Here is an 11,122-nt window from a genome sequence, read left to right as displayed (position 1 = left end):
TTTTTTTTTTTTTTTTTTGCAACAAGAGCACACTGTTGCCTCATATACAGTTTATGGTTCACTGTATTAGTCCTGTGTGGACTTGTCTGTAACACTTGATGTACTCTTAATTCATTTCCTAATGTTGTGATACATTATTCCTCAAGGACAGATGGTTTATTTTGCTGAAGTCACGTAAGATCCTTGCTAAGAAGGATAATGGAATGGAAATAATAAATTTGTTACTTCTATGATGTACCTATTGAAGGGGGAAAAAACCCAACAGCAAATCCAAAACAAGATAAGACAACATGAAACTTTAAAAATACTTGTAAAAATAAGCCAGTGTTTTAGCCCTCTGGTCTTCATAGTGCCTTAGTCTATATACAGATTTTTTGTAGAACTACTTCCAAAAAGATAAGAACAAGGATTTCACATGATCTTAGCCTACCTAAGCATATGATGAACTCAGAATACTGCCCTATAATAGCATAAATATAATCATAGATGGAATGTTGGGATTTACCAAATATATTAGATTTAATCAATTTTTCTGTTTGTGTAGGAAAAATATTTATTTAACATCAGCACTTCTCGTAGTGTCCCTTTCCCCCATCAACAGCTCTACTGTAAATGGAAAAGCTCAGCAATGCAAAGGATCACATTGTTAAACTTCAAACTCCTTATAAACCACAGGGAGTGGGGTGGAGAGGTGGTGTAGTGAAAATAGATACTTTTCTCTATGTTTCTTTGTTCCTTGTTTTAGTATCAACCCCTGCATTCTGTAATTTTCCACCCACATGGTACAGGATAGCCCACTACGCATGTCTTATAGGTTGCTCAGGTTTTGTTTTGAAATGACCAATCAAAATGTAACACGTCAACTGAAGAAAATGCTAGCTCAATAAAAGCCGTGCGCGCTCTTTGTTTAGGGTCGACACTGATCTGAGCAACAAGCTCCTCTGTCGGCCTGCTTGCAAGCAATAAAATAGAGTTGGACCAAGCCTGAAAGTGTGACTCTCTTCTAGAGGTGAATTGGACTAGCCTCCAGGGGACAAAATTAGCAATTTATGCAACAGTGGCTGTAGGCAGTGAAAAGGGTGTTCGCTATTCTGGAATGCCATGTACAATTATAACCTTTATAATGAATGCCTCTGCCTGGTTAGAATCTATGGACTTCTACTTAGAAATGCAATACTGCTATAGTGCTGCATCCTGAATACTTGTATATGTACTATAGCTCCATAAAATGAGAGTTATTAACAGATGTTCTGATATACAACCACCTGTTACTGAAAAAGCTTCTTAATTGAGAGTAGTATAATGAAGTCCCTAAACCAGAGTCCAATACAAAGTAATACAGTAGCCCCTTTTTAAATCTAGTGAATTATTAAATAGGTTTTTATTACTTTTTATTTTTCATTGAATGTAAGACCAATGTGTGACCTGAATAAATATTTAAGCATATTACCATTTGTGAAAAATTCCCATTGCTATAAAATGCATTTAAGAATTTGCTGGGCAATTCAGAACAGTAAGAGCAGTGCACTGGAATTGTATGCAGATTATATGAGTGGAGAATATATTTGTAGTTTGCTTAGCCTGCTCTGCAATTTAAGAGCTAAACAAATTCTTGATGAATAATGGCATCTCCATACACTTTTAAATTGATGCTGACTTGTTAAATGTCAAACGGGTCCCATAAACTAATAATTAAAGCTGTAAAATAACCTGATGCAATGAAATGGACAGGGATGAGGTTAATGTGGCAGGTTTCAAGTTTATTAAACTAATGCCAGCAGATGATGGGAAGAGGACTCTTTTAAATATAAGCTGTTGTGTGGATGATGTAAGACTATTCAGTTTAACAAAGAAAAGATACGTAGCCTGACCTTCTTTAACTTCCAACCAGAGATTCTGTCTGTACTAGATCAACTTGTTCAGAGAATGACAGCGACTTTATGTATATAAACTTCTAACTGCCTTCATCTTTCAACCAATTGAGAATGCTTGTATGTTCTTGGGTCCCGTGCTTACATTAATCATGTGCACTGTCTACTTACTTCCTCTATCTTATGTGCAACATACCATCCACAAATTGACACAGAGATGTTTGTGCCTGTGTCTCTGGCATAAAATCTTTTACCTTTTGTAACTAACTGGTCCAACTTTCAGCTTGTTGTGCGGAAGATGGAAGACCCAACCCAATATGCACCCAATAAATATGGTTTATTCTTGTTTTGTGGGTGGGTGAGTGGTATTCCCTTCATAAGCAATAAGAAAGAAAGAATCTGGCTTGGTTCATGGTATATCTAGAGGTCCAATAAGACAAATATGTGCTCATAAGTGTGGGATGAATTAGTGCAACCCTGGGTAGTGGGTGTATAAGTGCCCTGATGGTTGGTGTAATAGGGAGCTAGAGGCTTCTGTTAGTTTAAGTGGAAAGTGAGGCAAGTTAAGCTTGCTTTGGGGACTTAGCTCCATTGCAATGGGTAGCCCCCAGGCAGCAGAGGAACAAATACTGCAAACAGTTGTGCTAACACTCCACTGCAGGAGAGAAGGGTAGGCTGGCCATCAAGCTAAAGCAGAAATCTTTGTGTGTAGCTGGAGAGGTGGGGTTTTGGGGCCCATAAGACCAGTGCCTAATAGTAAGTAGGCAATCTGACCCTGCATGCTGCAAGGAGAGGAGCTCCTGAGAATGAAGGGCTGCAGGAGACAGACAGGCACCCATATCACCCAAGAAGGGTGTGATGAGAAAGCTCCAAGGGAGGTATGGCTTATAGAGGACTTTGACTCAGAGTGGGAAAACTTTTAGTTTGTGAAGCAGTTTGCTTGTGTTTATGTTGTGATTAATAACCCAGATACTGGAGGACTGGATTGTGACTATGGGGGAACTATGGAGGCCATGGAGGGTTGCTTGGTGGGGCACTTTGTCACAGTAGCCTGTCTGGTGTCTGGGACCTTGAGGGCTCAGGGCTGTGTGCTGTCAGCACTCTCAAATGGAATCAAGAGCTCAGAAGCCTGAGGGCTGTTTCAGAGCACAAGAATGAAAGATGGGGCTGGGGCCCAGGATTCAAGGTCTGGGGTAGCAGACTTGAGCCAGGGATCACAGCCATAATAAAACGGCCGCAGCTGGGAAGGCTGAGGCCCAGACAAAGCATTAAGAAGTCAGGGGACTCTCTCTGAATGAATATGCAGTAACATCTGTGAGGCAGGGGCATGGATATAGGGGAGAATGGAGACAACACTATATAGCCCAAGAGGCAACTATTGCATCAAGGTGCTGATAGGGCCAAGAAGGACACAATTTGGTGCCCCAAGGGCAGGATTCAGGCTAGCTGTGCATCGGAAGGACCAAGTGACTGAGGGATTGAGGCTCATTTTGCAACCCTGGGGGCAGCCTCCCCATACATTATAAGATACATCAAGGTGTGGCAGGTGAGGCAAAAACAGAGGGTACCCCAAAGAAGCTGTTGGGGTAGGAGTTGTGTGGCCACCAGGGGACATCATGGCTGTCCCTGGGGCCAGGTTCTGCTATAGAGGTCAAAGGCATTCACTAAATATTTTCTGATTGTTGCTTGGCCAGTTCATTTTCTCCTCTACATAGATATTGAATGACATTTTTGAAAGCATCCAAAATAGCCAATAGTTTTTAAAATAGCAAAAAGTCTTTTTCCAAATAATTTTTGCTTGGTGTAACATTAATAATTTAATCATTAATTAAATCATTTAACACAACCTGTTTAACCAGAGTTATTTATGGTATATAGAACCACGTACAAATATATAGCTGTTACCAGATTATAGATATTCCAGGTAATTTGGCCAAAAAGTCATAAGCTTTCCCAAGACCTTCAATGCAAGTTTCAGTCGAAGTCAGTTCAAAGTTATATTTGTTTCATTTATAGTGGTTTATTCATTTCTAGTATTTCAAAAGTGTTTCCTGCTACATTTGCAAATAAAGATACAAAGAAAATATGTTTTATCTTTTTTTATAATAAATAGCATGAGATTTTGAAGTAAGAGAATTTTCTGTTAACAATATCATTTTAAGAATTTGCAGCTGCTGCAAAAACATAACTCTTGAAAAAAAGTAATTGGAAAATCAAATTGTAGGAAATGTGAAGACTTGCTTGATTTATATGATTTTAACTTTAGTTACTGGTCTTACTTTTTCCTCCTCATAAAAAATTATACTTACTGGCTCAGGGGAATCCATTAGAGATAGAGCCAGGGAACTATCTGCTCCATCTTTTATCCACCAACTAGAAATACTCTCTGGGGAAAAAATTATATTCACTCTCTGTACAATCAAATACAATATTTAAAAACACAATGGATAGTGTACCAAATCCTCCTTTCCATTAATAACACTTGTCCAATTAAAGTCTTCTATGGAATAGAAGTTCTAGCATGAAGAGGTACAGGGTCATCAAATATACCCTTACTATATGGCTGGAGCTGTTTCTACATAAGCAGAGTGTGAATTAAGAATTAAGGAACTGCTGAAAGGAGTGTGCAGATGGCAATGTTCTCCAGCTAGTAGGTATTTGCCATATGGTAGAACTGAGAACAAGCTCAGAGTATTTCAGGTGCTTGGTGGGAATAACTCACTAATAAAATAATATGGTGCAGTTGCTCTAATTGAATTAAGTAGCTCATGCATGTATGCTGATGTATGCTTGGTATGTAATTTAGCAGTGTGCACTCAGGGTGTGCACATAGTGGTATCCTAGCAAAATACAAAATGTAACTTAAGCACTTAGCAACCAAATAAAATTATTTTGCCACAGATTTTGTAGCTCATAGTTCTTTGCAAGGAACATTTTTTTTTTTGCCCTTTAAATCTTTGAAAATTTTATAGATTTATTCCAGCACTAGTAGTGCCATAAAGCTGTATTTTATATCTCTTATGAGATTGTTTCAGGAGTCATACCATGCAAATGAAATTAGAGCATTAAAGGCTTTACCCCCTCCCCTCCATTTTTATCTATTTCTTTATACAAGCAAAAAGTCCCCGTGTCCCACAGTGGGATCCAGAACTCCTGTGTTTGGCGCACAGGTTCCCTGAGTGGGAAGCAGTTCAGACCTGGGCTGGAAGAAACTCTAAGGATAGGAGAGTGTCTTAAATCTTACCTTTTGGGAAGGCTTAAGTTTCTGAATTAGGGTGGGTGTGTCTGTTGAATTTGGGATCCAATGTTCAGAAGCCTTTTGTTAAGGCAGGTTTCTGTGTCCTTTCTTTCAAAGAACTGAGATGGGATGCATTTACACATGCCCTTAAGGGCAGCAATAGACCGTGGCGCTTATTGCTCCACAGTGTATTGCTTCAAGAAAGCTCCTGGGAACATATCTGTGCATGTACCTGGACTGCAGCACATTGAGCTGGGTTGCAGTAGCCCAGCTGGCAGGGAGCCCTACTGGGGAGAGGGGGTCAGTTTGCCAGCCCAGGGATACTCTGAGTAGGTTTAATGTGCTGCAGAAGGGCTGGCTGGGGCACAACGGTGCCTCAGTAAAGAGTTAGCCAATGGGGAGCCCTGGCACTGAAGCACCCTCATGCCCCAGTCAGCATCTACATGTGTGCTGCTGTGCATGAAAAAATGCTGCAGCAGTATTTTCAAGTCCTATTCTGTGGTGGGGCTTATTAGTTTGTGCACCCTAGTAGGGGTGCATGTGTAGATGCTGAGATGCTTTACTCCTCACTTAATTAGTCAACTGCAGAGTACATGTCTTGAGTAGATGTTCTCAGAGACTTTTAGGCAGCAGCTGAGTAGAGACTGCAGTTTGGGACTTAAGTGTCAAAATCTGCTTAAGTTCCACTTGGATTGCCAGTTTCCTCCCCTTCCTTCCCTCCTTTTGAGAAATGAATACTCTCAAATATGGGAGAGTGAAATTCAATGATTGCTTTCTTGAGTTTTGCTGGAATGTATATTATAAATGTAAAGATAGACAAAGTGCTAACTCTTATGTATACCTGGTCATGACAATTTGTTATTTAAAGAAATACTTGAAGAAATAATACTTGACTGATGCATGTTAATTCTTCTGTCTTGCATGTATGTTGCAATAGCCTTCAGTTACTGGCTAATTAACTATATTAGAGATGCCTGAAACTATAAGGATGTGAAACTGCTGGTACAGCACATGTTAGAAATGTAATCTGATCATCCAGTGAGACCTTGTTTTTTAATTTTTTTAAAATTTAACTTGTCTTTTATTTTAAAAGAAGTTAATTATCAGTGATGTTAGTCAACTGAGGTTGTAGGACATGATTTCCTTTTAATGAATATATATGCCTTCACTGTGCTAGTTAGCATTTTAAAAATAAAATATACATTTTGGGTGCTCAACCACCTAACAGTTGACAATATATTGAAATATATTTAGGACTGAGCAAGGTGAATTAAATTTGAAAAACAGCTGAGTTGAATAAAATAAGAAGTAAGCTTCAATTAGTAGAAAGGGAAACTTCTAGTCTCTTTTGAATTGTCATATTATTTCTTTCACCTTTACTACCAGATAACAAATCACAGAGCCAATCAAACACTAGATTAGATTAATGACACCATCAAGCCTAATTCGCATGGATTGATTTTTTGTTGTTGTTGTGTGTGTATGTGAGCATAACAAAGTGATTTCTATAAATGACCTTTTCTGAGATGCTACAGAGTTTGTTTCTGTTTAAGAATTTATGGAGAAAATATCAAACCCCCCTGATTCTCTGGTGAATTTCAAGATATGCATCTGCTTGAGAATAATAGAACACTTCAAAATTATTTCATTCTGTGGACTTTTAATAGAGGAATTTTTAATTTCACTACATCATGACAAATTACTTCAATACATGATAAAGCTACCTGCTGAAAGATCCTTCAACAAACTGACATTTCAAATTTTCTTATGCATTCTTTCTATGTGGCTGTTAACTTTCTGAATATCAACTCTCTTTCCCATTCCCACAGGAAAATAGCTTGCAACCAGACTCAATCCAAATATGTCAAACAATAAACAAGTGAAAGCCATAACAGACTTTAGTGGTAGTGCAGGATTTTATGGTGTGTGTTCCAGACTGAGTAGGAAATGTAATAGAATCATAGGAAAGTAGGGTTGAAGATGACTTCATAAGCATCATTTTGCCAGCCCTGTGCTCAAGACAGAGATCATTGTCCCTGACTGCATCATCCCAGTCACCTGTCTCTACAACCTGCTCTTGTCTATTTCCAGGGATGGAGATTTCACGATTTCTAAGTAATCTATTCCAATGCTTGACTGCTCTCATAGGCAGAAAGTTCCTTCTAATCTCCAAACTAAATTTCCTGTGCTGCAGCTCGAAGCCATCACTTCTAGTCCTGGCCACTATGGCCACAGAGAAAAACCCTCCATCCCTTCTATATTCACCCTCCAGGTATTTGAAGGTATTATATTCACCCTATGTATTTTACATCAGGGCATTTAGTACATTGGATGAGATAATTTACATTTTCACTGACTAGCTTTCTTGCAGAACACTCCCCTAAGTCCACTGGGGACATCAACTTTCATGTAATCATGTGTAATTTGTCTTGTACAGAGGGCTTCGATTGCCAACAGCAAAGAAACTGAGAACCTATGGAGAAAATAAGTCCCAGTTCTGGGGGTTATATGCTCACATAGACTTTTCTTCCCTGTTTTCCTTATGCTGTTACAGCCCAGCCTGCTAAGGTCCCAAACCAGCAATCACTTAAGCAAGCAAATATCTACTACTGTTAACATTTCTGCTGATGCCAGTGGAAGCATCCACCTAAGAAAAATTAAGGATGTACTTAAGTGTTTGCAGGATCAGGGGTTATATAATGGGAAGTTTTATGTGATTCATATTTGAGATGTCCCCTATTCTCAGCTGCTGGTTTTGTCAGAATCATAAGAAACAATTCTATTTTCAAGTGTCTGAATGATGGGGGAACCATGTCATTTTGCCTTATACTTTTCAATATTTGTGTGAACTGTAAAAACACTTCACGTGCAGTGTGCTTCATTTACTGTCTTAACTCTGGATGCACATTGAGTAAAGGAAGAGGTTTCTTTCTTGTTCTCTTCAGATACCTTCTGACCACGTAAAACGTTCTACTGTATCAAATAATTTGATAAAGCTTCCTTATCAGAAAGCCCACACAGAAAATCAATATACAGGCATACCTCGGAGATATTGCGGGTTCGGTTTCAGACCACCGCAATAAAGCGAATATCGCAGTAAAGTGAGTCACACGAATTTTTTGGTTTCCCAGTGCATATAAAAGTTATGTTTACACTATACTTATGTTGCATACTATTATGTGTGCAATAGCATTATGTCTAAAAAAACATGTACATACCTTAATTAAAAAATACTTTATTGCTAAAAAATGCTAACCATCATGTGAGCCTTCAGCAAGTCGTAATCTTTTTGCTGGTGGAGGGTCTTGCCTCGATGTTGATGGCTGCTGACTGATCAGGGTGGTGGTTGCTGAAGGTTGGGGTGGCTGTGGCAATTTCTTAAAATAAGACAACAATGAAGGTTGCCACAAACCTTCAATTTGTAAAAAATGCAATATCTGCGAAGCACAATAAAGCGAAGCGCAATAAAACGAGGTATGCCTGTACATAATCTAACTGAAACAAATGCTGACAATATGTAATTAGCTCATTAAGTAGTAATGGTTCTTCATTAACAGTAACCCCCCTACTTGCATAAAGATAGTTAGAAATATAAGCTGATAAATTGGGAGAAGCAAGAAGAAAAAACAGGTTATTTTTATAAAATTAATAGTGCTTCCTACAGGAAACTTAAAAAAAATGTTACATTTATGGCAGTGCGAGCTTCAATATTTGAGGTGACCTACAGTTTATGTAGACTTGACTGCTAATACAAAAAAGTAAACATCCTTTCTGTACACACTGAAAATAGGTTTTACATAATCTAATTAATATGGAGGCTAGCTACTAAACAAATAAACCTTATCCTTTCAAAGAAAGAAGTTTAATAAAGAAAGATAAATACACAATAGCTTGTCCAGCTTTCTCTTGATTTTAAGGATTCATGTTTATTTTCTCCTTTTGTTTTGTATCAGAAACCTACAAGCAGAAATTACCAGGATGAGAGGAGGCTTGGAATAAGCTTGATGTTGTACAGGGTAATATACCTGGGCAGGTTTACTGAACAGGAGACACTGATTAGTTTTGGACTGTTATATTGATTCATGCTGGTCAAATGGTTATTCCTTGGTTTGGGCAACTATTTTAGATTACACTTTCTGTCTTGAGAATATGAATATTTCAGAAAAATCATAAATCCTAACCTATGTTAGCTGAAAAGTTGGGTCATTTAAAAGCTATGTAAAAATTAAGATGAGTCACAGCTGGAAAAATGAATAGGCTGCTGTTCAGTCAGATGAACATGTGTCCCATTTTTGCTGGGTCAGCTCAAATCCCAAGTGCCCTATCACTTTGGGCAAATGAATGGGGGGGTTTTTTTCTGGTTTTCAGTGGAATGTCCAGGGCAGATATTTAAAATGAGACTGTCCCAGTGAAAATGGGATTGACCAAGTTAGAAAAGGACTGTGGGTTAGAATGGCTCCATCCTTACCTTGTGGAGTGGGGAGGGAGGGCATGTCTACGTGTGTGCCTGACTGTGCAGTTGTTGCTGCACAGTCATTTAGTACATTTTGCTTTGGCAGTCCCAGCAACACACAGTAGCTCATTGCTACTGTGCAATAGCATTGCTTTGGCAGTCCCAGTAGCTCATTGCTACTGTGCAATAGCATTGGTGTCATGGTTCATGCCTGCCAACGCTACACTATTGTAGCTCATCACTAAGGTGATGTAGCATCCTGTGAACGTATGCCCAGCATGTCTCATTTTGAGATGGGGATATATTGTCACCCTATGGAAAATTGATTCTTAAGCTCCCTGGATGCTAATTTGCTCAGGAAAATGTTTCTGCGAATATTTATAATACTAACAGGACCAAAATGATATGACCAGAACCATGGTTGCACAAATTTGCATATATAGGTTGAATTCCAAATTCAAATTTCTCTCTCCTTCTTATTTGCAGCTTTGTGCACATCGCTTCCCAGCATCTTATGAATTGAGCCTCAACCTACGGAAGCTCATGTTTTATTTATTTATATAATGTGAGTGCATATGCCTTAAGCCATTAGTATTTATCAGACTACTTTCTAGTGTTCACTGATCAGGTACCTCATTCTATTATAAGCCTTGGGAGAGTAAAATCTGAAGATGCAGTTTTTCTGATTTGGTTTCAAGCTATTGTATGTGCATAAAAAAATCCTACCAGTTTCAAAGTTCTATTATTAAAATGATGTTTAATTTATGGACCATTTTGTTTATTTTATATTGATACACTGAAATCACCCAGACAGAAGGATTTCTGCTGTATGAAAACAACCATCCATTATAAGGCCCTACCTTGTCTTGCTCTTTCAAAGCTTTGCTTTTTTTGTGCAAGAAAAGCCAGTTGCTTCCAATGGCTTAGACGCAGATTCTAGCCACTGCTGAATGGGCCCTGCAGCTGTTATTGCTTCTTTAGTTCTAAAAGACATTTGTAAATAAAAGTTAAAATAAACAATAAAAATATGAAGTTAAGATAACTCCATTATAAACAGCATTAAATCATTCCATTTCTTACAGACCAGTCTACTAAATGCTTTGTTAAACATGAACTAATCATGCAAATTTCAAATATGTTTGTATGATTACAAAGTTTTCTCAAATATATTCAGCAGGATAATGCAAGTCAATTAGATTCTTGAAAAAGCTGCTATGTTGTCAAGTTGCTGTTATACTACAGGTGCTTCTAATTCACTATTCCTGATCTGGAGACTTTCAACCAACAAAGTACACTGCCTATAACACCCTCAAGTTTAATGTATAGTAATTTTTATACGTTACTGCTGAAGATGTAATACTACGTATTGGGAATGTCTATATGAGATGCTAATGTGCAGTGGTTACTGTGCATTTATTTAGTACTTGATTATGCAAGCATTAAATACATCCACAGTAACCAGAGCTACTATGCAGTAGCATTGGCAAACATCTTTTAAGTGATGCTACTGCACAGTAGCCTAATAATACTGCACAGTAGTATATTAGCATAATGAGTGTT

At 38.2% G+C, this 11,122-nt stretch overlaps 1 long non-coding RNA gene across 1 annotated transcript in view; it reads right to left on the bottom strand.

Moving 5' to 3' along the window:
- LOC109291045 overlaps positions 1-11,122 on the bottom strand; it is a 23,180-nt gene that overhangs the window by 1,380 nt on the left and 10,678 nt on the right. The window contains exons 2-3 of the long non-coding RNA XR_002095746.1: positions 5,480-5,484; positions 2,523-2,526 (exon numbers count right to left, since the gene is read on the bottom strand). This is a non-coding gene — a long non-coding RNA (uncharacterized LOC109291045). The remainder of the gene's footprint in view (positions 1-2,522; positions 2,527-5,479; positions 5,485-11,122) is intronic.

Source organism: Gavialis gangeticus, unplaced genomic scaffold, assembly GCF_001723915.1.
Source record: "Gavialis gangeticus isolate Ggan-Ray unplaced genomic scaffold, GavGan_comp1, whole genome shotgun sequence".
Lineage (NCBI taxonomy): Eukaryota > Metazoa > Chordata > Crocodylia > Gavialidae > Gavialis > Gavialis gangeticus.
This window is presented reverse-complemented; position numbering and strand designations above follow the sequence as displayed.